We start from the raw sequence: 6283 nt of genomic DNA, 5'->3' as shown, positions 1-6283 counted from the left end.
GTGTGGGCTGGCGTAGCTGAAGCACAGAGGTGAGACAAAGTCAAGTGTGGCTGCAGGCTCGAGTGCAGTGGCTGGTGCAGACACAAAAGAGAGGTCGCCTAGATGGTGGGCAGTGGCTTCGACGAAAGCGGAGAGAGAGCTGAAGCCGGAAGTGGAAGGCGCCATGGAGCTGTTGGGTTTTGGAGTTTTGTGGACAGCAAGAGCATGTAGCTCGAGTGGGAGTGAAGTGGGGTGCAGATAAGCTGCAGGTGACAGGCTGGCTGGTGTGGGCCGCCTAGGAGACAGGGTTGGAGACAGAGAGTGGGTGCCGAGTGAGATAGAGAGAAAGGTTGGTGTTGCTTCTTGGTGGTGGGCCGGTAGCAGGGCAGATAAGCTGCAGGTGACAGAGAGAGTGAGAGAGAGATGATGGTGTAGCTGCTGCTGACGACACATGCAGAAGTGATGGGTCGCAGAGGACTCGAGGGTTAGCTGGTGTGGGCGCCTTCTGGAGTGAGAGTGGCCGGGTTCATTCTAGTGTGATTGGTACAGCAGGCAGGCGAATGGTGCGTGGTGATTGGGGATGTGGTGTATCCTCGGCTGACAGGCCTGAGTGTTTTGTTTATAGTTGTGTGAGTAAGGCTTCTGTGTCGGGAGAAGCTTGTATGAAGTGTTGTTTCTGGAAATATATTGCTGGGTGTTTATCTTGGTTTATGGTGCCCCTGTTTTTGCTGTCTGTCTGGCGTGGGTTGGGTGGTGAAGTGTGAGAGAGTGTTCCAGTCTCGGTGGCTGGTGGTGCCCCCATTCGTGTGTGTGATTCCAAGTTTGCGAGGTGGAAGGGCTATAGAGGCAGGGTTTTCTTTCTTTTTTTCACCTCACACCAAGGACTTAAATAAGACCAAGGAGGTTGAACTTGTAGCTCTCCTCAAGGAGTATAGGGATTGATTTGCGTGGACTTATCATGACATGAAGGGTGTTCATGCTAGTGTTGTACAACACACCATCCCAATGGTACTAAATGTGAGACAAGTCCAATAATGACCCTATCCAATGAATCCTAAATATGCCCAAATTGTGAAGGAAGAAATTAACAAACTTATTCAATAATGTGGATTCATTTATGAGATTAAACACTGAGAGTGGGCTTCACCTATAGTGATTATGCTTTAAAAAAATGGAAAACTTAGAGTCTGTGTGGATCTCAAGAGGGTGAATGCTGCCACTCGGCATGGATCACTAGCCCTTGCCTTATTCCGAACATGTGCTAGAGAGAGTTGTAGACAAGGAAGCTTATAGCTTGTTAGATGGATACTCAGGCCATAATCAGATTTCCATTGCACCTCAGGACCAAGCTAAAACAACATTTGTTACAGAAGGTGGGGTGTATGCTTAACGTGTTATGCCATTTGGCCTAATGAATGCACTAGCCATGTTCCAAAGGTTGATTAACACTACTTTAAGGAATTCTTAAGAGTGTTTATTGAAGCTTTCTTAAATGACTTCTGCATTCATTCATCCTAAAAAGAACATCTAGCATGTTTAATAAAGATAATTGAAAGGTGTAGACTTTATCGCATATCATTGAATACTTTAAGATGCCAATTTTGGATCAAGCATGGAGTGATCTTGGGACATATAGTGTCAAAAAATGGTATGTCTACAGATGAGGGAAAAATCAAAGTCATTTTGGACTTATCGAGCCACCCAAAAAACTACAAGGAAGTTCAAAGATTTATGGGTCATGTTGGCTATCAACGGTTCTTATTATTCTATGCTGAGATAGCTAGACCTTTGTACAAGCTTCTAATTATATTTGAGTGGACAGAAAAATGCCAACAAGCCTATGACACATTGTGTGGTGGCTAGGTGATGGCATCTACTACACCAATAGGCACACAAGGAAGAAAAGAAAAGAGATCAAAACTGGGGATGTATCCCATGTATCTTTGGGTGTCGCTACATCCTGTATATGACCAATCATAGGGTCTGACACATTAAGAAAGAGCTAGTACATGACTTTACTAACCCCCCTCTCATGCCATGCTTTTAAGGCATGTACCTGTTATGGAGTGGGATTTTCTTTGGGAAGCTCTATTTCTCCTTCTCAACACCTATAATAACCTCCCAATATGCTTTTCCCATGAGGAAATTTGTCATTGTGAACTTCCATGCTTGGAAGTTCTTGTCCAACTCCTCCCACGTAATGTTGGATAGATTGTCTACCATAGTTACCAACTTCCATGCTTGGAAGTTCTTGTCCAACTTCTCCCTCATAATGTTGGATAGACTGTCTACCATAGTTACCAACTTCCATGCTTGGAAGTTCTTGTCCAACTTCTCCCTCGTAATGTGGATAGACTGTCTACCATAGTTACCATAGTTACCTGAAGTAACTTTCACCTAAACAAAAATGGTATTCTCCTTTAACCAAAGAACAATTACAGTGCACTCACAACAATCCTACAAACTCTAGTAATCTATCTAACACATACATACACAATCACATGTGGTATTGTAAACCTACTATTATTTATATGTTCACTTTATGTGAACCAACCACATCAATGTACATGTTCTATACATATGCAAATTCCAAAATCTTTGTAGACACAACACATCAACCAGAATGCCTAATGGCTTGTGTATAACAAGCACAAAAACCTTACAGGCAAAAAAAGGGGCCTGAAGGACTCCGAATCAATTTTTTAGATATCAAAAGTCCCTTTGGTCTTTGCATAAAATATACAATGAGCTCTTTCTTCATCAAAGAGGTATCTCCAAGATATGATAGTTCCCCCTCAGGTTGTGTTATTGCTTCTCCCTTGGCCTTAACTAGTAAGCAACAACAAACTACAACTCCTTGTAGAGATCTTCTTAGGAATCAAAGGGAAAGAAATGAAATTGCCCTTATTTGAGTACCTCTTCCTTTACTTGCCTCTTTATCTCTTCACGTGAATCAACACTCTTATACCATGAGAAGAATATGGGGGAGAGGGAGAGCTTAACCTCCTTGCAATATTTCTTCTTCACACACAGACACACATACAAGAGTAGACATGCACATAAGAGAGAGATGGATGGCTAAATTTTCTTCTATCTTCTTACCTCTCTGCAACCATAACACAAAGATAAAAGAGTATATACTATAAGGAAAATTATTCTCCTACTAAAACATATAAGGTTGGTCCATAGTGTGAAGTTGATTATATGAGCTGGTGCTATAACTATGCCATAAGTCTAGTAGGCTAAAGTGGTTGTCACATAGCCTATAAAAACCACTGGTGGCATATCAACCATAACCTCACCAACCATTCTAGGGGCGTAAGTGTGCAAAGCCATTATCATGTCATGTCATCCATATCCACACTAGTTAAGCTTGACATCTCAAGGTTTTGGAGAGGAGTGTTGAGTTAAAGAAGTTATGTGAGATGAGGGAACATATTTGGACTATGAAGCTTAGATGTTGAAATTTTAAGATATCCTCATTAACCAAAGCTATTCTAATAGCTATCTCATGGGGAAGCTTGAGTGTAGTAGTTTAATTGATTATGTAATGAGTGGTGGTTATAATCCATACTTTCTCTAAGGTGGGGGGGTTCATACTCTCTTTGTGAGGGGCTACATAAAACTTGCAAAGTCTAAGGTGTAAGTTCAAATCCAATGTAGATTTTTTCTTCAAAGAAACCAATGCCTATAAATTGGTAGTTGGTTTACCCATAGTGAGGGTAGTTGTGGATGGTGTAAGTGGTGAGTATTATAAAGTCCATGTCTCCTAAGACATTATGTTGTGGCTCCAGTGTCAAATCTAAGGTAGGCCACATAGCTACATGATCTTTTTGGGGGAACTCTAGGTCAAGGGGAGCAAGTTTGTTTCTATTTTAGCTACATTAGCAAGTTTGTGATGGAAGATTGACTATGTGTTTAGATATCAGTACACTTGCAGGCCAGGCCTAGCATGAAGCCTCTTTGGTTCTTTTTTTTGTCTCAGCAATCACCTCAAGGTATGGCCTCCATTTGTTGTTGGGTGGCTTCCTTTTTTTTTCTCCCTCTTTTTCTTATGGATTTGATAGAGCATGTTGTGGGTGAGAGACCCATAGTAGTATTTTAACTTACTACTATGTATCCTTCCATATCTTGTCTCTCCATCTAATGTAAGGTTACTCCTCAGACCTAAAAGATGTATAAGCTCTCCCCTCGGTCCCTTGTAATCATCCCCTATTTGAGAATGCAAGAAAACAATGTTTTCCTTGTTTTTGGTCTAGATAGAGAAAATATTCTAGAGAGAGGTAATACAGTTTTGAGATATTTTTTGGATATAAAGTTATCCCTTTTATTTAAGATGAATTTCCCTGAAACAAAAGTTCAAAAAGAGTTTTCTAATATGCATTAGAAATTAATTGAATATGTGTATTAGACACCTTAGCCTAAGGATCCACATTTTCAAAAAAATTTGATTAAGGTCCAAAGAGTGTTCTAAAGGGCCAATAGGATTAATCCAAGTGTTTCAATAAGAAAAATGCAAAGAATGAAAGAAAATCTCCCAAAAATGAGTAAATTCTCACATAAGATGAAGAGTTGGCTAAGTACTGGGTTTATTAGTAAAAAGATGAATCTTTGACACCTCAGCAAGGAGTGAGGGGGCTCATGAAGGAGGTGCCTATTTCACATCATTAATCCATATTTTTAATTCAAAAACATTGAGACATTTCATCTCTCCTCTTTCAAGTTGGATCAAAAAATGAGCCAAACTGGTCCACAACTTATCCAAAATGGATCAAACTGAAGCTGGAAGCCTCTAGATCCCAGTTGGACTTGGTTGGTGGCCTCCCTCACCTTTAAATAAACCCTCATTCGTTTGTATTTTCATCTTTGTGTATTTACATGTGCCATTATAATCTTCAAATTAGTGTAATTTTATCATCCCTCTATTTTGCCTCTTCTTGGGAAGCTTTGGAGCTTCATTAATCTTCATCCTCTCTTGGAGATTACCCTCTACATCTTGGTGGCCAAGATTTCTCTTGGGGGCTTCACTTCTCTCTAAAGAATCAAGCCAAAAAACCAAGGGTAATCCTAAATTAATGGTATTTTTTAATCTTTCTCAATGGTAATCTTCTTCCCAACCTCTCTAATGCTTGGGAAGCATTTTAATCAATGGTTTTTTCTTAAAACCAAGCTTCTAGTGATTCATATTGTTTAAATGGTTTAATGCTAATCTTTTATGCTTAAATCTAATGTTTTTATTAGTAAATCTCTCTTTTAGAAAGATTACTCATCTTTATGGTTGAATCCTTCTTGGAGGGATGGATCTTAGTATTAATCTCATTTTCTTAACCAAAACTCTAGGCTTAACAAGCTAGAGATAGAGATTAAGTATTTTTTATGATTTTTATTCTAATTAAAATAAGGATTAATTCATTCAAGCTTGTTTTATGATTAGAAAATTCATAATTATTCATTTTAAGTTGAAAGAGAGTTTATGCTAACTTTTTTGTAATTATTTTCATATGGGAATGATAATGGGATATATTTAAAAATAAACAAGAGGTTTGAATGTAATTATGCTTAAAATTATGCTTGGGTATGCATAATGAATTTTTAGATTAAAAGAGTTTCGAAATCCCACCATATTTTAGATAATTAGGAGTATATTAAAAGTTTAATTTTAGAGAATTCTCAAAAAATGCAGCAAAACTATGGTTTAAAAAAATTAAAATTGAATTTAATTTTATGTATAAAATTGATAATTCAAAAAGAGGAATTCTCATCATATTCTAGGCATAAACATTTTAATGCTAAAAGAAGGATTTTGTTACATTTTTTTGAAAATACTTTTATAGTATTTATGCCTCGTCTTTATCTGGTATCCCCGATCTTACTCAAACTCAGGATATGACTGCTTTCGCTTTTGAGCATATCCTCTCTTCCGCTACTATGACTCAAACAAGTAGGGAAAAGTTCGCTAATCATTTCGAGGAGCTATATTTTTTAGACCCAGTTGAGAGATGACAACATAAGTGGTTTGCAGCACAATATATCCATGCCTCTTGCAACCAGCTCTAGATGCTGACATAGAACGTCTCATTAGCCATGGTCTTGTCAAGGTTAAAGGTGGTTCGTGGTGTTATCCTTTATCACCCACCCCTCAAGATTTTAGGATTACTTGTCATCTCTTCAGACTTCTTAGCCATTTTATCCCAAGGAATAAGATTGTAGCACCAATAGTGGTAATAAGGGAACAATTGCATTTATATTGCAAACCTTATGTAAATAAAGAATGTTTTGTGAAAAATTTCCAGTTGTCTAAGTG

Source organism: Cibotium barometz, chromosome 20 (genome assembly GCF_041138505.1).
Source record: "Cibotium barometz isolate CiBa-2024 chromosome 20, ASM4113850v1, whole genome shotgun sequence".
NCBI lineage: Eukaryota > Viridiplantae > Streptophyta > Polypodiopsida > Cyatheales > Cibotiaceae > Cibotium > Cibotium barometz.
This window is presented reverse-complemented; position numbering follows the sequence as displayed.